General features: G+C 37.6%; 1 long non-coding RNA gene across 1 annotated transcript in view; it reads left to right on the forward strand.

The window, feature by feature from the left end:
• The window catches only part of LOC116632252, a 28684-nt gene extending 7784 nt beyond the window's left edge, over window positions 1–20900 (forward strand). Inside the window, exons 2-3 of the long non-coding RNA XR_004299375.1 lie at window positions 18941–19149; window positions 19263–20900. This is a non-coding gene — a long non-coding RNA (uncharacterized LOC116632252). The remainder of the gene's footprint in view (window positions 1–18940; window positions 19150–19262) is intronic.
• Window positions 20901–22190: the final 1290 nt, after the last annotated feature.

The following is a 22190-nucleotide window of genomic DNA, read 5'->3' on the forward strand; positions in this document are numbered from 1 at the left end:
TTAATTCTTTCAAAGAACCAGCTCCTAGTTTCGTTGATCTGTTCTACTGTTCTTTTGGTTTCTATTTCATTGATTTCTGCTCTGATCTTTATTATTTCTCTTCTCCTGCTGGGTTTAGGCTTTATTTGCTGTTCTTTCTCCAGCTCCTTTAGGTGTAGGGTTAGGTTGTGTACTTGAGACCTTTCTTGTTTCTTGAGAAAGCCTTGTATTGCTATATACTTTCCTCTTAGGACTGCCTTTGCTGCATCCCAAAGATTTTGAATAGTTGTGTTTTCATTTTCATTGGTTTCCATGAATTTTTTTAATTCTTCTTTAATTTCCTGGTTGACCCATTCATTCTTCAGTAGGATGCTCTTTAGCCTCCATGTATTTGAGTTCTTTCTGACTTTCCTCTTGTGATTGAGTTCTAGTTTCAAAGCATTGTGGTCTGAAAATACGCAGGGAATGATCCCAATCTTTTGGTACTGGTTGAGACCTGATTTATGACCTAGGATGTGATCTATTCTGGAGAATGTTCCATGGGCACTAGAGAAGAATGTGTATTCTGTTGCTTTGGGATGGAATGTTCTGAAGATATCTGTGAAGTCCATTTGGTCCAGTGTGTCATTTAAAGTCTTTGTTTCCTTGTTGATCTTTTGCTTAGACGATCTGTCCATTTCAGTGGGGGGGGGGGGTGTTAAAGTCCCCCACTATTATTGTATTGTTGTCAATGTGTTTCTTTGCTTTTGTTATTAATTGCCTTATATAATTGGCTGCTCCCATGTTAGGGGCATAGATATTTACAATTGTTAGATCTTCTTGTTGGATAGACCCTTTAAGTAGGATATAGTGTCCTTCCTCATCTCTTATTACAGTCTTTGGTTTAAAATCTAATTTGTCTGATATAAGAATTGCCACCCCAGCTTTCTTTTGGTGTCCGTTAGCATGGTAAATGGTTTTCCACCCCCTCACTTTAAATCTGGGGGTGTCTTTGGTTCTAAAATGAGTCTCTTGCAGACAGCATATCGATGGGTCTTGTTTTTTTATCCAGTTTGATAGCCTGTGTCTTTTGATTGGGACATTTAGCCCATTTACATTCAGGGTAACTATTGAAAGATAGGAATTTAGTGCCATTGTATTGCCTGTAAGGTGACTGTTACTGTATATTGTCTCTGTTCCTTTCTGGTCTATGTTGCTTTTAGGCTCTCTCTTTGCTTAGAGGACCCCTTTCAAGATTTCTTGTAGGGCTGGTTTCGTGTTTGCAAATTCCTTTAGTTTTTGTTTGTCCTGGAAGCTTTTTATCTCTCCTTCAATTTTCAATGACAGCCTAGCTGGATATAGTATTCTTGGCTGCATATTTTTCTCATTTAGTGCTCTGAATATATCCTGCAAGTCCTTTCTGGCCTGCCAGGTCTCTGTGGATAGGTCTGTTGCCAATCTAATGTTTCTACCATTGTAGGTTACATATCTCTTGTCCTGAGCTGCTTTCAGGATTTTCTCTTTGTCTCTGAGACTTGTAAGTTTTACTATTAGATGTCGGGGTGTTGATCTATTTTTATTGATTTTGAGGGGGGTTCTCTGTGCTTCCTGGATTTTGATGCCTGTTTTCTTCCCCAAGTTAGGGAAGTTCTCTGCTATAATTTGCTCCATTATACCTTCTGCCCCTCTCTCTCTTTCTTCTTCTTCTGGGATCCCAATTATTCTAATGTTGTTTCATCTTATGGTATCGCTTATCTCTCGAATTCTGCCCTCGTGATCCAGTAGTTGTTTATCTCTTTTTCTCAGCTGCTTTATTTTCCATCATTTGGTCTTCTATATCACTGATTCTCTCTTCTGCCTCATTTATCCGAGCAGTTAGCGCCCCCATATTTGATTGCACCTCATTAATAGCCTTTCTGATTTCTACTTGGTTAGATTTTAGTTCTTTTATTTCTCCAGAAAGTGTTTCTCTAATAACTTCCATGCTTTTTTCAAGCCCAGCTAGTATCTTTAAAGTGATGATTCTGAACTCTAGATCTGACATCGTACTAATGTCCGTATTGAGTAGGTCCCGGCAGTCGGTACTACTTCTTGTTCTTTTTGTTGAGGTGATTTTTTCCATCTTGTCATTTTGTGCAGAGGAGGATAGATTAATGAGAGAACAAAATGCTAGCAGGGTAACAACGTCCCCAGAAAATATACACTAAACAAATCAGAAAAGACCTGAAGCAGTGGGAAAAGAAAGGGAAAGAGAGAAAAAAGAAAAAGAAAAAAAAAAAAAGATAAAGATAAAAACAAACAAAAACAGAACAAAACAAAACAAAACAAAAAAACAGAACGTGATCAAATATGATCAGGCTGGTATATAGATCAGTGCCACACACTAGATTTTGGGTGTATTTTGGTCTGTTAGAAGAAAGTGCCTCCCAAAATTTTAAAGAAAGAAAAACTTATATATGTACAAAAATAAGGGTTGATATGATGAATGGATGGAATATGACTGTAAAGATGGAAATTATAAAAAATTTTATAAAAGGAATTGATAAGAAGTTGTTTGAAAAAAGAAAGAAGAGGATTTTAAAAAAAAAAGAAAAAAAAAGGGAGAGAATGTGATCAGGCAGGGGAGTAGAAAAAAACCATACACTAGAGATTTAGGGCATATTTTGATCTGTTAGAAGAAACTATCTCAAAATTTTAAAGAGAGAACAACTTATATATATATGCCAAAAATACAGGTAACTACTATGAAGGGATAGAATATGACTCTAAAAATGAAAAATAAAAATGTTTTTTAAAAAGGGATTGATAAGATGTTGGTTGAAAAAGGGAAAAAGAAAAATTCAAAAAAAAAAAAAAGAAAAGACAGTTAAAAAAAAAATTAACTTTGAAAGACTAAAGAATCATGGTAAAAAAGCCATGAATTCTATGTGCAGTATTCCCCTAGCGCTGGAGTTCTGCCATTCTCATTGATTGGTAAACTTGGTCTTGGCTGGCTGTTCTCGCTGATCTTCTGGGGGAGGGGCCTGTTGCCGTGGTTCCCAAAAGTCTTTCCTGGAGGCGGAATTGCCCCGCCCTTGCCCAGTCCGGGCTAAGTAATCTGCTCAGGTTTGCTCTCCGGAGCTTTTGTTCCCTGCAAGCTTTCCGTACAGCTTTGGAGGCGGAAAGTGAAAATGGCGGCCTCCCAATCTCTGCCTCGGAGGAGCCGAGAACTCGGGGCCCTGCTCCTCAGTGAGCCCCCAGAGAAAAGCCGTCAGTCACTCCCGTCTCCCCGGTCTCCGGCCGCACTCTGTGCTCACCCTGCCTGTGACCACGCGTTTCTATCTCTGGCACCCGACCCCGTGTGGAGTCTCCAAACCCCGCAGATCCCTGCCGTTCACTCCCGCGCCGCTCCTCCCGGGGGAGGAAGGTGAGTCTCCCCGGATCTGCCGCTTGTTGGCTCCCTGCTGGAGGAGCAGTGGCCCAACTGTGCCCTGGATCACGGTTTATGGCAACCCCGAGCTGAGAGCCCACGCCTGGGCTCTGTCTCTGCAGCCAGCTTCCCCACTCCGATACCTAGGAGCTCTGCTGCACTCAGGCACCCCCGGTCTTTCTGTGACCCCGAGGGTCCTGAGTCCACACTGTCCCACGATGGTTCCACCCCCAACTTAGCCACCGGAGTGACGTCCCTCAGCGGAGCCAACTTCTAAAAGTTCCGATTTTGTGCTCCGCGGCTCTACCACTTGCCAGAAGCGGCTGACGGAGGCCCCTCCCCGGCCATCTATCCTCCTGAATATCGCCTCGGATTCACTTCTCCGCACGTCCTACCTTCCAGAAAGTGGTCGCTTTTCTGTTCAGAGAGTTGTTGCTATTCTTTTCTTTGATCTCCTGTTGAGTTTGTAGGTGTTCAGAATGGTTTGATCCCTATCCAGCTGAATTCCTGAGAGGAGACGAAATCCAGGTCTCCTACTCCTCCGCCATCTTGCTCCGCCCAGCTGTGTCCTTATTTTCAGGTTTCATTTTATGTATTTTTGCTGGGTGAGTTTCCACTCCTCTATGATCCTCAGACTGAACTACCAAGAACTCTTCCCCTTGAGTCCAGTCGGTGAGACCAGAAGTGACCTGCATGTGGTGTGCTACCTGCAGCTGTATGATCTTAGTGCTAGAAGGTCTCCTGCTTTATCTACTGCATACATTTTCTTGAAGAAAGACTCCTAAGTGGGTGGCATTCGGTGTCTGCTCCAACACCTTTGAAAAGGGTATCGTTCCAGTTTTTATCAAATTTCTTACAGTTTAAATTCAGTGTTTTCCAATTTATTTATATGGTCATAAAAAGGAAGTGAAGTCAGTATGGCACAATCTGACCTTAATGGATGCATGTTTAATCCTAGTGCTACCTATTTCTTCCTAAATTCTGACAACTTAAGGAAATATTTCAAAGACTTGTTTTTTCAGGGACAAGATTTTCAACACAGATTTTCAGTATCTACCTTTTTCCCCTATTGAAAATAATATAAGCTGCTCATCTCAAGTTTTCTGTCATTTTCCTCATTCTCTCTGTAACTATGAGACTGCACATTAAATATTATTCTCTGTGTCACAGATGTCTTTCCTATGAGAGTGCTTACTATATCTTGGACTTTTTCTCCATTCTCTATGAGTAACAGGTAAATACATGGCTTTTTCTTGTACAGTCTTAGAAAATAGTTATACAGTACGAGCGCTGGGTGTTATATGAAAACAATGATTCATGGATCACTACATCAAAAACTAATGATGTATTGTATGGTGACTAACAACATAATAAAATTAAATTACATTAAAAAAAAAAAGGTCAGGGGAGGGACGCCTGGCTGACTCAGTCAGTTAGGCATCTGCCTTCAGCTCAGGTCATGTCCCAGGGTCCTGGGACCAGGTCCTGCATCAGCTCCCTGCTCAGCGGGGAGCCTGCTTCTCCCTCTCCCTCTGCCTGCCTGTCTGCCTACTTGTGATCTCTCTCTCTGTCAAATAAATAAATAAAATATTTTTAAAAAAGAAAGAAAGAAAACAGTTATACTCTAAAATACTCTTCTCAGCCAGTGGTGATTTTGTACCCCTAGGGGTCATTTGACAATATCTTGGAGACATTTTTGGTTGTCACAACTGAAGGAGGAGTTGTGACTGGCATCTCATGAATAGAGACCAAACACACTTGCTAATAATCTTACAATGCACAGGATATCACCTCACAACAAAGAACTATTTGCTTCAAAATGTCAATGATGTTGAGCTTGAGATAATTTGATTTAAAACAATCAAAATATTCATCTTTATTAAGATGTTTTCTTAGCAATTTTTTCTATGTCTCCACTTACATCCAGTTAGAGAAGCTACTGGTAATCAAAGTATTTTAATATGCATTCTTTCTTCACTGATCTATTTTTCTATACACACTGGAATATTTGTCTGTACTAGGCACTCTAGGTAATATAAAGATAAATAAGTCCTTGGCTCTGGCTTTATAGTAAGAAATCAGCATCTGTGAATTAAGATAATTATAATTAAAGTAAAACCAATTAATTTTGTCAGAGCAGACAGAAAGTACCAGAGGAAGTTGGAGGAATTGGTTATTTCTGGCTGGAGGGATGTAGATGATATAATGGGTAGGTAGCATTGAAACTGGGTCTTCAGGAATAGTCATGATTCAAACATGCTGAGGTGAAGGAACAGTTGGGAAGTAACAAAGGGAGAAGGCACATGGAACCAGGGCAGGCTCAGGGGACCTTCAGTGGTGGCCAAGCTTGGCTTGAAGTAGAGCACGTGAAGAGATGTGGTGAGGAAGTTCTTTCCTCCTTTACCCAGATGTTAATGGTATAGGCCAGATCATTGTTTGTTTTGAAAATATGCACATCAGGATCCTTATAGCAGTTTTTTACCTATCTGAGCAAAAATTATGTCAAATTTTCTTTTTTTTTTTTTTTAAAGATTTTATTTATTTATTTGAGACAGAGAGAATGAGAGAGAGAGAGCACATGAGAGGGGGGAGGGTCAGAGGGAGAAGCAGGCTCCCTGCCAAGCAGGGAGCCCGATGCGGGACTCGATCCAGGGTCTCCAGGATCATGACCTGAGCCGAAGGCAGTCGCTTAACCAACTGAGCCACCCAGGCACCCCTAATTATGTCAAATTTTCATATTGTATATTGGACAAATCAGAATTTTTCATTGCAAACTGAACTTGTTTGCATTTTCCTGAGTTTCCTTCCATGGTATTTTTATTGCTTTTCCATCAGCTGGTATTTGTTGTAATCAAGAAACAAACTTTTTTTTTTTTTTGAGTCTGAAAATTCACCTTGAATATGCACATTCTCATAGCTTCTTGGGTCACAGTAACCCAAGAATGCACAATTCATAAGAGGATTCAGTGATTCACTCCTACAGTGCAGAATGAAGATAAATTCTAGCTAGAGATAATAAAATTTGCTATAAAACATCTTTGGAAATTCCCATCAAAATGTGGCATTAGATTGGAGGAGCAATAGAGAATCAGCGTTCCTCCTGGGACCTGGGAAAGCCCTCAGATTCCCCCACCCCAGGGCTTAATTTAAACTGCTGATTCCTAGACCCTTCTCTATATTGAAGAGATTGAACCAGAATGGAGAACGAACAGGACGAAATCTTCTTTTTTCATTTTTTCTTCTTACAAGTACCTTAGGTAATACTTGTGAAACTGAAATTTAATAACCATGGTTCTGTAGATTGGAAGAGTCCAACTACTCAGGCTGTGGTTCAACATGTTGTGGATGTGAGAGTCAAATGTGTAACCAGAAACGTGGCTTTGTGTGGATAAGTGAGGCCTAGGACACTGACTGAATTATGTATACAAAAAAGGGTGCAGATGGGAGACACTATAGAGAATAAAAGTGAAAATATTTATTTGTGATAAGCATTATCGAGGGAGAGTTACTGTAGTTTAAAGAAATAAGTGTATTTATTCTGTAGAAGTAGAGACTGACAGGCCTAATCATTAATTACCAAGTCGATTTGGGGAATATGCGTGCACATGATTATAAAAATGCCTTGTTGTTTTAGTATTCTCAGAGCAAGGAAAGTTGAGGATGTGAATGCCACTCTTTTCCCTTTTGTTGAGCTACTTAAAAATATTAAGAAACCATATTAGTTTTCCTGGAGATTCCACCTACCTTTGTCCTCTAATGAAAACTTGAATGGATTTCTTTCTATTGTTCCTATTCTTATTATATATGCATAAGTTTCATAAGTTCTTACCTTGTTTTATGGACTGTGAACATTTTCCCATTGACGTGGGTATTGTATTCATGTTTTATTCTGTCATTTTTAAAAGTATGCATATACTAAATGTGCCTATATGATTGTCGACTCTAAAGGGGCTATGTCTGCATTAATTCCTGTCACATATAAATGAGTTCTTAATAAATATTTTTGATAAGGAGGATGACACTCTGTATACCTGGCTTAAAGGATCAGATTCACTGGCGATCTGATATTTATGGCCTTCAGCCTAACATTATCATTCCTTAGCATGGTTATTTTTTCCCCTGTAAAATAAAGCAGCTGATTCCATCTGACTCTGTGTTGAGATGATTCTATGTAACAATTATGTAAAGCCCTTAGCCTGGGAGGTGCCCAATAACTATGGCTCTTGTCTTTGCTTGCTTATGCAATAGAATTGACTAAAATCATTCTTGGCCTTCCTCTACCTTGTGCAAATTAGCGTTGGAGATTACTTTGACTTGCTGTGGAAGATTGGAACACTTCTACTGTATTCAGTGTTTCTCCCTGTAGACCCCTTCCTGGAAGAGGCTTACACAGCCCTGCACTGTTCAACTTACGTATCGCCCAGTGACTAGCAGTGGCAAATGAAATGTGAGGGAAAGCAATGAGCCACTTCCTAGCAGAGGTTTCTGAGCCAGTGCATGACTCACAGCGTTCTTTCTTCCCTTTGCCTCAAGGACAGGCAAGGCTTCATTCACGACTGCTCCATCAGCCTGAGTCCAGGGAGAATGCTCTCTGAACTTGGAGCAGAAATAAAGCTGACCCACAGTGAACACAAGCCATGAATGAGAAATAAATACTTGTTGGAAACCACAGAGATTTTGTGGTCGTTTTATGTCGCGTAAATAATCCCCACAAGGAATTTCGTGAGGAATAAATAGCAAGGAATACTTGATCAGAGCCTCTTTGAAGTGCTACCTTACATCTTAAGCCTTTTCCAGCCATTGAAGTAGGTCATAGGAGTCCCTTTAGCCTCTCAAGTCTTGTCTGGCTCTTACCTTGACACCCTGTCATAGCCAGCTCTGAGATATTATAAATTGTTTGAGGGAATGTGTGCCCCTTTGTACTCTCCACACAGACGGTATATACCAAACAGCTTCTGCAAATATAACTGTTGAGTGTTGAGTAGATATATTTTGTATTGGAATGTAAAGCAAGCTGTGGTAGGTGAGTACGCCACTGGTAAATGGACACAGCTGGAGGGAGTGTATAGTATGTTCCCGCCGGAACAGGAAGGAGAACCATTGTACCTGACTTAGAGGCCCAAAAGTTTTGGGGGAGGACTGTTGTTCCTAGAGCCCAGGAGAAGTCATCCTGTATAATTCTATCAACAGCGCCAGGTTCAGATGCTCTTTTAAGGGGGAAAACATTTTTATAATTTTAGCATTTCCCAAATTGTTCCCTCAGTGAGTCATAGTATTTAACCTAAGCCATTTGGGCGATGGCAATAGAATTCTTCTGAGAATTTAAAGAAAATCTAAATGGATTCTGAGCCCACATTCTTATAAACAAGATGCCCCCATTCTATTTTAATTAGAAATATCAGTTTGGTACAAAAAGGCTCATTAAGAAATATTTATCAGCTTGTTAAATGAGCTGCTCTTGTTACTTCCAGAACAAGTGCCATAAAAATGTTCAGAATTTCACTAACCATTCGGCACAAGGGATTAAGGCACTTTTTATCTGTTTCTTTTCCTAAAGCAAGGGTTTTCTTTAGGCACCAATACATCTTAAGTATTTCTCTGTGTCATTAAGTGTGGGTGAACTTAAGAATGCTCAGATATTTTTTATGTTAGATTTTGATGAGGAAGTGCCTGGACAAATGGATATATTTCAGGGTCATTTGACAGAGACTGATGAATACTATCCTGACTGGATATATTATTGAAGGTGTGTCTCTTACTGTTTATTCATTCAGAAATGTAGATTAGATTCTGACTTTGTATCAGATGCCGTGAACATTGTATGTCACCATAGTGGAAGAACAGCTTTTTCTGGGGCATATATTCAGCTTTTGTCATTTGTGTTAAAATCTCTTGGAAGTTTTTTTCAGCTTGGAAAGTTTATTTTAAAGTCAAAACATAGCAAAATAACAGTAAAACAAACAAACAATAAACCATATATTTTGCATTAAGCAGACCAGAAAAATTGGGGTGCATAAAGGCATTATTAATCTAAATTCTTAAACTAAAGTCAGCTATACTGGTTTTTGGATATTGAAACCCCAAGCAAACAAAATAGTAAAGTAGCAGCAGTATCAACAAAAGAAACTAGAGTAAGTTTTTGGATAATGTTCTAAGAGGGAGATTCTCAAATTGAGGAGACATGAGCTGTTTGGTCTGCATTAATCTCTCCCTTGGATTTGCTAGAAGTGACATTTTATGATATTATGAATTCTCTTCTATAACAATCTATTTTTGTGAGATTGGCTTTCCTATTTAGTAGATCTTAAATTCTCCCATAGATTAGGATGTCAAACTTAAATTTATGTGCCAACAATTGCTAAAGGCTGTCTGGATTGCAGTATTGAGAGCTCAGAGGCCATATTTAGACTCAGCAGGAAAAAAAAGGTCCTGACAAATGAATGTTATTTACTATGTTTGGGGAGGGGAGGTGGCTGTTCCATATTGAGGAAGTATCATAAGTACCACAAATTTGCCATCTTTCTCTTAGAACCTTTTATAATTGGGGAATCGTTATATAAAAGTAGACTTTTTGCTTCCTCATATTCTCCAGGAAAGATTACAAGGTGATTCCTTCTTTGATTCGTTACTACAGTCTTATTTAATATTGCTAAAATCTCATTTATTTTCCAAGATGGTGGTACACCCCCATCTTGGGAAGATTTCAAATGGTAGTTTTCTAGAGAGGCATCTAAGACTATAGCAAGAACTAAGGATATGGCCGAAAGGAATCTTGCAGAAAAAAATACTAAAACTCATTGCTTAACAACATTTGCTCAGTAGTTATGGATGTGACTTTATAATAGTGATGGGATTTGGGAAAAGTTTGAAATGAAAAGAGATTTTAAATGATAATATAAAGTTGAAAGAATATTGAATTATATAAATTTATGTGAAAACTTACTCCTAAGTATGATATAGAGATATTATATTCCTACCCCAACAATGCCAGCATACTTTGTGAGGTCAGTAGGGGTTAGCAAAATGCATAAGCAGATTTGTATCGCATTGCTCTGGGACCTCAGGAATCAGCTCTTAGTAGAAGGATCCCAAGTACTAATATTTCTATTGAAATTCCATTCTTACGGCATGGTTTGTTTGTTTTGTTGTTGTTGTTGTTGTTTTGCTCCTTTGTAATTTCCCAGTTTTCTTGAAGGGAGGTTGAATTATGCTATCCTTCCATCAACACAACTTAATTGCTATCAACTCTCTTAATTACTGTATTTGAATAAGTCTTAAGATCTGCTAGTAAGCCACGCTGGATATTTGACTAGCCTATAATTTCAGAGTTGCTGGTGAAACTTTATAAAGTCAGAATTTTATAAAACGCTATATCATCTTTAAATTTTCACTATGACATGATTTTTCTTACCTGTGTAACAGTAGCTTTCTCCGTTATAACCAATTTCATAAGGATACTATGAGTGATGTTTATTTTTAAAAACACTACCTAAATCCTACGAGGGCTGCTATTACTACTGTTGCAGCTACGGCTGTTCTTCGTACGACTGTCTCTCGTCCTCCTGTTGTGCTGACAAAGGGCTTCAGGAACACTTAAAAGAAAAATAATGCAAGGAATTTAGCCACGTTCCTAAATGTGTCAATGTATTTTTCATTCAAAGAAGGGCTAAAAATATCTACTGCACACTAGTCCATTTGAATTTTTTTTCATTCCTACTTAATGTATATTCTATGAAAGTACTGAACATCCATAAATAGTATGCAGGATTTATTTGTCAGCTTAATAGGTATATTTTAACAGCATCTCAAGTTTGTGACCAAAATCTCAACTAGCTATTTTTGTTTGTTCAAAATGTTGCAGAGAGGGGGAAAAAATAGTTCATTATGTTCCTACTAGCTGTTTAAAAGGGTTCAGCCTTCCTTGTGCATGGTTTCTCTGTATAACACTTGGTGGAATTGTAATGCTTTTACTGTCACCTCTAAATATCACTACACCTTAGAGAATCTGCAGAGTTATGTAACACTGTGATTAAACAGAATCACACCCCTCTCATAGCACAGACTTTGAGTTTTGCTGATGTAGAAGATGCAGAATCCCAAGGTATCCAGCTGTCTTACCTAAAGTTTATAGGAAGGAAGAAAGATGAACTGACTGAAGAAAAATTAAGAAAAACCCCTCTTGAAGCACGCATGAGTAAGAATGGACAAAAATAAATCAGGCTTCCTTAGCTTCACTTACAGCCTTTTTAACTAACAATATTTTCTTTCATTCTTGGCTTACTGCCATGAAGGAATTCAGAACTTGAATGCAAATTGATTATTAAAAAGATAGGCTTAATTTGGAAATGAGGAAGGTAATTAAGAAAGAACAAGAATATTGCTAATCCCTGAGATTTTTCAGAGGAGTAAAGGAAACCAGATTTATAGATCAGATGGTTATAGATCATATGGTGCCTCAGTGAAAAAATACACAGCAGAAAAATTATTCTTTGTTTCAGGGATAAAAATGTTATGTTTTCCATAGTTGACATCTCTATCACACTCAGGTTTCCCAAGCAAACACCCCTTTCTTCATTAACAATGAAAGGGGTTTGCATAAGAGCTCGGCTCTTTAAGTAATGCAATAAGCATCGCTTACACAGGTCAATTATAATTTCTAATAATTAAAAACAAGAAGGAAAATGTTCATGGTTTCACATGACACTGTCTAATTTGGTGATTTTCACACATTTCAAAACTGAGACTTGAGGCTGGGTGCAAAGAGTACACAGGCCTGGCTGACACATCCAGGGTTCCTGTGAATGCTGCTGGAGAAGTCACAAACCTTCATCCCGGAGCTGACACCCCACTTCCAGAGAGCAGACTCACCTTCTTCCTGCATCTCAGAAAACTCGCCTGTCATGATTATGTCTGTGTTGTTCAATACTGGTCTTATTTCACACTGGAGAGTCAAAGGGTATTTAATGAATAATTATTTGCCGCTGTTTTTTAAATTCCATCTTCAAGTTTCTACTTCTACTTCCTAAGCTTAGATTTACTTTCATTGTCCTCTGCTAATTATGTAGGTTATCAGATGCTCTAACAAGGCAGGCAAGTGACAGGTCTGCTCCCAGTTAAGTTGAACTCTTCAAAAATATTCTTCAAATACACAGAACTGCTGCAACTCAATGTTTCCGTCCACCAAGTATGGACTTATGGGGAAATGCCATCAACCAGTGTTTCTGTTTAGAGTTGATCTTCATTATTTATTTTATTTATTCCTGTGTATGTGTGTATCTATTTTCTCATGTATGTATTTTATTGCTCACTAAGTAATCAATTCATTCAGCCATTCCCTGTAACCAGCACCATTATGTCTGAATGAGTTCAACTGGACAGGTTACCAAAGCTTGGTTAAGAAATCACTCTGGTGTTTTCGGTTGTTTTGTTTTGTTTTGTTGTTTTTCTTTTCTCATTCATTTGTAAGAAGTGTTCTTGTTAAATACTTTTCACCCTTCAGCCTGACCCTGCTATTTTGGAAAGGTCAGTTTAACTTCTCATGTAATGTATTTCTTTGTTAATGCTGTCATTCTGTACCTTCTGTCCCTGGCGATCTGTGATTCCTGTTAATTATTTCGGAAGTATGAATTCACCCACGGCAATCGATTTTCTAGCATGTGCTTCCCATGCTTATGTGAAACCTCCCACAAATTCACTTAACTTTAAATTTTTATTCCTATAATTGGAAAAGTTGTGGTTTTCTTGTATTTGTGCTTTAATTAAAACGTAAGACTGCAAACTAAGATTTAAATGACTACTGTGTTCTAGGCACTGTCACTTACCATATCTGATATATGTAACCAAATAAAGATGTATGTTTACGTCTTTTAATGCATCATTTTATTGTACCATTGAGTAACTTACAGAACTGAAGCTCAGAACTGGGAAATTATTTGTCCAAAGCCACACACTGAGTACTTGAGTACAGAGCTCTGCGGCTGCAGCCTGCGCGGCCGCCTTTGTACTACGCCTTCCTTCACCAGCACAGACGGCTGACGCTTGAGTACTTACTATGTGTCAAGCCCTGTGTTAAGAGCTACATTATTTCAGGATGCCTGCTTGGTGGTTCAATCAGATGAGCATCCATCCAACTGTTTATTTGTCTCAGGTCATGATTTCAGGGTCACGGGATGGAGCTCAGCAGGAAGTCTGCTCGGTTTTCTCTATATCCTTCTCCCCCTGCCCCTTCCTCTCACCCTCATACGCCTGCACGCTCTCTCTCACTCTCTCTCTCAAATAAATAAATAAATCTTAAAAAAAAAAAAAAAAAGAGCTACATTGTTTCATTCAATCTTCACACAGTGTGAACCTGTAATTCCCATTCTATACATTTAAAACAGGGCAGACCCCAAACCAACTTCGTGTTTCAAGAGTTTAAGAGACTTGTGCAAACTTACTAGCAAGAAGCACTGCAAGATTTGAACTTGGGCCCACATGAAGCCACAGCCCCGGCTCTTTCTCACTGCGCTAGAGGACTCCCCATTAGTCATCAGGAAATGAGAAATTTTCCTAATGCATTTGGGATTCTAGGCCATGGTTCTCAACCCTGACCTCACACTAGAATCATCTGAGGTGTAGGCTTCACCTCAGATCAGTTAAATTAGAATCTTATAGGGGAGGGGCTGAGTATATTTTCAAAGGTCAGCAGGTGACTATAATAATGTGCAACTAGGCTGAGAACCATTGTTTTGGTCGTATTTCAGACCTGTCTCATTTTCCTCCTCCTTTGCCATCAGTTGTTGAGTTCTGTCTGCAGACCCAGGCCTGTTCTGGTTCCAATGCCAATCGCCACACAGGCAAGGGCCTTCACCTCAGTGTCCAAAAAGGTGACATAGGTACATTTACAGGTGAGTTAGTAAGTGATACAAAAATCTGGTCTTTACTGGCGTAAGCAAAATACCGTTTGATTGGCTCTTGAAAGCTTTCTGGTATCAAATGTAGCTTAAATTTGAGGTTCATACGATGTCCCATGGGCTCATCTCTGCATTTCACTTCCTCTAGAGTGGCACGTTCTTAAGATTATTATCAGTGCCCTAGCTCAGTAAAAGAGATGGTCCTAGTAGCTAAAATCCAAGCCTGAAAATTCAGCCTCTTGGGCTCTGATTGGCCTCACTGGAGTTCTGTGTCCATTTCTGCAGCATCCTCTGTAGATATTTTTTGCAGGAGGGTTGGCTTTTCCTAGGCCACCAGCTCTATTTCTACAACCAGAAGGGAGAATCAGCTTTAAACTCAGCAGGGAGTTGGGGGTAGGGAGGAGTGGTTCTAACAAAACAAAACAAAACAAAACAAAAGATTAACATATGATTGCCTTAAGAAAGGAAAAGAATGCCTTCAAGCCTATCTTCAGTGTGCATATTTTATTTACCTAAGGGCGTTTAAAAATATACCCAGCCCCACCCGCCCAGCCCCAAGAGGTTCTGATTGAACCCCAAGTGTTCACCCAGCCTGGAATGGCACCATCTCCTTTTGTATCCTCCCCATTACCCATCTTTTTTCTGGGACTGACCCTCAACAATAAAATCCAGCGTACCTGGCTAGAAACTTAGTTCTTTGTTTAAATTTTGTTAGCTCTCTCTTAGGAAAAACAAAGCAAAGAAGAAATAATTTATCGAATTATCTTGTGACGATAATGTGTGACGAACAGAATTACAAAACCAAGTCACTCTGGTCCATCTACTTACCAGATTTAAAACCAATTTTTCATTAAGATTTGGTTAAATCCTTCCTGCTTTCTGGTCCTCAAATTGCCTATCTGTGAAATAGCAAAATGATGCTCCATAATTCTAAAGTCTCTTCTAGCTAAGAATTCTATAAATTTATCCTAACTTCATTCTACTTAGCCTATTTTTTTTTCTTAAATAATTAAAACATATCTAATAAAATTTAAGTGACAGGGAGTTTTCCTGGTATTGTTCAGGTTTTCAACTTTGTCCTCATGAAATTATTATTATTTTTTTCTTTTTCCCTTTTTGTCGTTTTAACTTTTTTTTTTTTTATTTGAGAGAGAGAATGAGACAGAGAGAACATGAGAGGGGGGAGGGTCAGAGGGAGAAGCAGACTCCCTGCTCAGCAGGGAGCCGGATGCGGGACTCGATCCCGAGACTCCAGGATCATGACCTGAGCGAAGGCAGTTGCTTAACCAACTGAGCCACCCAGGCGCCCCAGAAATTATTATTATTTTTTTTAAAAGATTTTTTTATGTATTTGTTAGAGAGAGAGAGTGCACAAGTAGGCCGCAGGCAGAGGGAGAGGGAGAAGCAGGCTCCCCCACTGAGCAGGGAGCCCGACATGGGGCTCGATCCCAGGACCCTGGGATCATGACCCCAGCCGAAGGCAGACGCTTAACCAACTGAGCCACCCAGGTGTCCCTGTCCTTGTGAAATTATTAATTGTGTCATGGTTATTCTTAGAAATTTCCTGTTTTGTGATAAATTCTGTGGTCATTGTAGAATCCATGTTATTTGAGAAGACATGATGCCATCTTGCTTTTACTACTAATAATTAATGTTTATTGAGCAGTTACCATGTGTCAGACCCTACTGTGAGTTACTTTATATCTTTTAATTTACTTAATCCCCATAACAACCCTGAGAGCCAGGCACTATTATCAACACCATTTTATAAGTGAGAGGAATGAACTTCGGAGACATCAAGAAACTTGCTAAAGATCACAGAGCAAATGAGTGATAGAATACTATATTGTCTTGCCTCTCACATTTAATACATTTATTAACTTAATTAATTAAAATTAACAAAAATAGCATTAATGAAAGCACTAAATCAAAATATTTATCAAAGTTTTAGAACCGAAATAATACATATTAGTACCAATTATGACCAAAATTGCAATCTAGAAGATGCCAATTATGAAATCTAGTATAGGCAAGACAAAGAATAGTATGGGGAAATTTATGATATCACACTTGTAATTTATTTCCCGGGGGAAAAAAAATTCATAATATTGGCTCTCTCACCCCAAATCATACAGTTTTAGTGATAAAATTAGATCTTTTATATAGTGCACATATATATGTATACACACACACACACACACACACACACACAGTATATATTAGTATATACTAATCTAATTTTATCACAAACTATATATTTGTATATATGAGTGTATATACACACTATATGATAGTGTATAGATATAATAGTAATTTTGGTACAAGATGGGCCATATATATGTATTATGTATATATATGCCATATGTATGTATTATATATATATATTATGTATGTGTATTGTATATATGTATAGGTACATATATGTATATGTACCTGTATATGTATAATACATATATACGGAACATCTTGTATCAAAACTTACCTAATAAACCTAAGTGATATGTATGTTTAATAAAGGCTGTATTTTTCCCTCTATTTTTGACTTGATTTCCAAACTCCCTATTCTTTATTTCTTACTTAAAGAAATAGGCATGGAAATATTTCAGTTACTATAAAGTTATGATTTTGTTTTATTTTTTTGCCTTTTTGATTTATGTATTTGTTTTCTTTTCGTTGTCCTTAAAGTGCTAAAAATTATTAGAATTGTATACAGGTGAATGTCTTAGAAATCTGTTTTCTCAATCTTTTTTTTGTGTGACAAACTTGTCTGATTCTAATTATTGCCTGGGGAGCCCCAATCCAAATCTGCTGTTTTGACTTTCTAGGGGAGAGGCCTAGTAATTGCTATTTTTGACAAATATCACAGATGAATCTTAAGATCAAGATCTTAAGAACATCAATGTCTGGGAAGCACTGTTTTAGACTTGGAATGATTTTTGTTTTATTGAATAGAACACAAAGTCTGACAGAAACCTTGTTTACAAGGCTATTAGATGAAATTTTAAAATGCACAATAAAATCCATATAAAATGTTATAAAATAAATTTTTGTATGGCAAATATCTATTTTTGAACTCTGTGAGTAGATTTATATTTTGGGGGACTGAATCTACTAAAAAAATAAACTTGAAAATTAAGTACACAGTAAACTTGAATTTCCCAGAATGCACTCGCTCCTTTTTGATCTCTTGAATTTCCTGGCATTAATTCTTATGGTAAGAAATAGTGCCATATCTATGTTTTTCTCTAATGATTTATATGAAAATGACTAGAACTGTATTTATTTACCTACTTTTTTCATTTTTCTAATATTAAATATGAAAATATACATTCACTTTCATTAAACTTGTTAGAAAACAATTTGGAGCATCTTTGTATATTTTAACAACACAAATTATTTTGTTATTGACGTGATTCTCTAAAACTGTAAATTTTGTCACTTTTGCCACAAAGTTACAAGTCTGTCACATTTCTCAGTGATTGACAGAGAGCCCTTGATTTAGGCCAGCTGTTGGAGTGCTGTGCACTTACTGCTAAAGCTTTCTGGAGGCCTTGGCTATCACATTTTCATCGAATGTGAATTCCTTTTTGTACGTGTACATATTGTACAGAGAACAGAAGAGCTCACAGCAGCCCCTAAACGGCATCTGTTCTTTATAGTGAGATGAAGAAGCTGCAGAAGGTTTGTAGAAACTTGCTGAAGCTTGTTGTCACTTAGCAGGAAGTGTTTAGAAGTTTGCGAAGAACAGAATTACAATTTGTCAAATGTTGCAAACTTCACAGTGAGCACACAATGTTTGATTTCACCGTTGCTCTAAATAGGATTGCATTTTATATATTTCAAAATGACCAACTTTCTTTTTTGGTAAAATACTAAAAATTCTAGCACAGGAATTCACAGGCACTCAGGTGAGACACATTTTTCTTTAACTTTAACCTTTTTTGGTGCGGTGGGTGTTGGAGGTGGTAGGAGGTGGAGAGAGGGGGGCAGCGTGGGGGGAGTGGGGGCAATATTGTAGAAGTCACAGTCACAGCACCTGGCACCTGCCTTGCTGATTGGGATGAAGAAAGTTTGTTTTTGTTTTGTTTTTTTTTTTTATTATAAACTTTACTTTCAGTCTTAAAAGAGATTCTTGAAGAAGCTAGTGAAGAGCTGGAGTGAATGCTTTTTTATCATGTGAATCCGCACCTAAGAGCCCTTTGTTTAAAGTTCTCCATACCTCATCAGAATGTTTCCTTTGATCATTGTAGAGGCTGAACCGACTAGAGTCAGCAAAGACGACATTGAATTCCAAAAGTTTACCATTTTTATTATGGCAGCATGCCCTTTTCTCTCCTTATCCATGTGTGATTTCTAACTTCCTTATCATTTTTTTCTTTCAATCTATCCACCATGCATTTTTATCTTCGGGGCGGGGGGAGTGCTCTCTTTTATCTTTTCTATGATTTGCTTGATTTGGTTTGGGTAGAGGAAAGATTGTGTTGCTTTGGTTAAAGAAGAATTTGATGGGTGTTTGGAGTTCGCCAGAAATAAGTTACTACGACAGAATCCTTTAACTCAACCACAGTCGTTGAAAACTAATTTACAAGAAAACTAGGTTACAGGCAACTTTTTCTGTGATTTAAAAAGCCAGGTGCTATAACAAGTTGTTTAAGTCCTGACGTCTTTTTTTACTTTTCAGGCTAAGAGTACATATACATGGAATGTAACAGCAACATTTGGAAAGTCACCTGCTGACTAAATAGGCCTCTGGAATTTGGAAGGATTTCTCATCTTTATTTTTTTCTCTTGGTACATGTTGTCTCTTTTAAGAGAACCTGGACATTCTGGGTTTCTCCTTAACTTAAATTTTATGATTTCCTATTCAAAATAACTGAGGCTTCTTCTGAGGTGAGAAAACAATATTTTTTTTAATTGTCCTCAGATCTTTTCTGAAATACTGTCTTGTGTTTTAGCTGTTCTTATTCTTGGATTAACTCTCAAATATATGTCCATGCCAATAGGTTTGGAGAGAGATCCTCTGGCCTTTCAGGAATGGAGTTTGAGCAAATGGAATGGAGTGTGCTGGAATGTGCTGGGGCTGATCCTTGCAACATCCTCCCACCGTCTTCAGCCCATTTTCCATACCGCAGGTCTGAAATGGCGCTGGATTCCTGTGAGAGTTTGGAAATAACTTGAGGGCTCTCTCATTTACTTACCATGTTAAGAGAAATCCTTTCTAACAGAATTTCTAACATGCAATGTTGAGATTTGTTTATATCTTTTTCAAAAGGGACCCTTTCTAATTAGTTTTAAGAAGAATCTTAATTTCACAACTTATTTGAAAATCTGATCCTTTTGGGGTTAAACAGGGCCTGCTCTGTTGTTTACCTAGGGAAAACTGGAAAGAAGGAAAGGATCATTTCTGTAGGTCTCTGGCATACTTGTTCTAGAGTGGGTATAAATGACCATTTGATGAGTTGTTTCAAAGGAACTTTATAAGCACCCCAAGAACTGATGAAGAAACTCATTAATTCCTCAGGAACATTACCTCCCTTAATGAAAGGAAAACAGTCTATTGGCTCTTTAATAGTAATCAAGTGAAATGCAGGTACTTCTAGGCTTTTATTTTCAATCACCACTTATAGGAGGCCTCATTTTTTACCATTAAGTCTAACCAGAAACTATCACAGAGCAGTTTTAATTGTAACGTGGATCCTCTTTTCCTATAAAGATTTCATTCTAACTTGGGGGATTACTTTATCAAATAATTCCAAAATCTTACCAACAGTCTATCATAAAAATAAGCTTTTAAACTACCCACTTTATGTCACTAAGTGAGGAATTGGGAAGAGCAGACACCTGTCATTTGTACCACACACTGTACATATACATTGTCCAGTAGATGTACATAAATAACCTCAAGAGCATAGATAATAGAAAAGTAAAATAAGTAGAAAGCAATGTATTTTGAATATTTATTACCTTTGCTTATAATTCATTAATTATGTTTCTATGGTTTAATTTTTAATAATGGTCACCTAACAATTGGCTGCAAAATTTCTGACACTTCAACAATTGTCCTCACAAGCTTGTACAAACCAGGTCTAGCACACCACTGCCTAGCCTTTTTGAAGCTGCTTCTGTCAACTTCAAGCATTCCTCTTATGATGAGATTCTTATATCCGTGGAATGGCCTTGCTCAGCACATAAATCTCCAGTGTTTTCCAAATATTCCACTTGAAATGTCAAAAATTGCATGGAATTTATTATACTTCCATGAAAACTAATGATGTGTCAAATGTAAGAACAGGTTCACTATTTCCATCTTTCTTCATTCCCCTGCCCACCCAATACTAGTTGTATTTCTCATTCTTCCCATATATGTTAAATAGCATCCTCTTCCTTTCCATTCCAATATTCTTAGCTTTGCAAAATGTAATGATGTTAAAGTTGCAATTTGCTCTCCTTATTTTCCCAAAAAACCAAAACCCAGCAGTCACTTGGAAAGAAATGCCAGTCTTGTTAAAACTTTGAAGAATTATGTATATCTGTACATAATTGTCCTTAGCCTGCAATATACCAGAAAAAAGAGTCATTGTAATTTACCATCTGTGTCCAATTGACCCTTTTTGTTTATTTATTATGTTGTTTTATGAAAAGTAGAGGCAAAGTGAAAAACAACTTTATTAGAAATTTTAGTAAAAATTTAAGTAAAACAAACCTCTTTGAGTCAGGTAAATTTTGGCATTCAAACATTAAAACTGATGAAAGTTGACTGTCATATGCCTTCTTATCTAACCTAGATAATGCAGACTTTTTGTTGCAAGTGTTACATGGTGAAGTCCTTTCTGTTGACTAACTGAATGAGAAGACCATCTTTCCTTTTTTTCTTGAGAAATATGTTGTTCATTGAATCTCATTTAAAGTCTCATATTTCAAGATCTCTGAGATCTTTCCTTCAGACTGCCATTGCATGTTCCTCTCTAGATCTTATCCCTTTCACAACTGGACCTTATAAATGCTCACACTTCATGACCAAGAAGTAGGGGAAGTGGGGAGAGCCAGGGTAACTCACCTTGCCACTACACTCAACTGCTTTATCCTGGGAGTAGCTTATATTTTCTTCTAGTGAATTTTGCCATCTGATAACAATCCCCGTGAGTACTGACAGATCTAGGTCTTTCTAGACTAACCTTGAATTCTTGGTTTCTTCCGATATGGTCAGATGAATTTCAAGCTACATCTTGCCTGCTTAAGACCTAGGGAAAGGCAGCAAGCTTTCTAAGATAATAGACAGAATGTTATGATTGGATGCTCTTTATGAATTGACAAGGAAATTTAGCTCTGGTGCCTTAAGAGAACTTTGATATATAAGTGGGGAGACTAAAACACTCCAACTCTATTTGTAAATATCTCAAGTATAAACTAATACATATGGGTCTACCTTGTCTTTCCAATTACATTTTGAGTTATTGAAGGAATCTAAATAACTTTGCCTTCTCTCTCTACTACATTCCACAGTTAAAAGCATTCATTCAGTTTCAACAGATTCAAAACTGCAAATTTATCAAAATATTTGAGATTAACTTATTTAAAGTTTAAAAAAATGTGTGAGCAAAAACAAACACTTTTTTCCCCATGAGGGAAAGTGAAGACTACAAACATTTCACATTTGCCAATTCATAAGCATTATATTGCATTTTATTTTTCTATTTCTTCTTCTTAAATGATTGTCTAAATCTTACTCTTCTAAATTTCTGTCTTTCAACTGAATGGCAACAATACATTTCCTTAAAAACCATCATTACCAATTATTCTGCCCACTATAGGTAGTGCTGTCTTGCATAAAACAGTCCATTTGTAGTCAGTTGCTTTGGAGCTCTCTACCTGCTATTAAAATGTTTCCATAATTCATTTTGAAGCTGGTATCGTAGGGTAGAGGAGATTCC

This window comes from Phoca vitulina, unplaced genomic scaffold (genome assembly GCF_004348235.1).
Source record: "Phoca vitulina isolate PV1807 unplaced genomic scaffold, GSC_HSeal_1.0 scaffold6, whole genome shotgun sequence".
Lineage (NCBI taxonomy): Eukaryota > Metazoa > Chordata > Mammalia > Carnivora > Phocidae > Phoca > Phoca vitulina.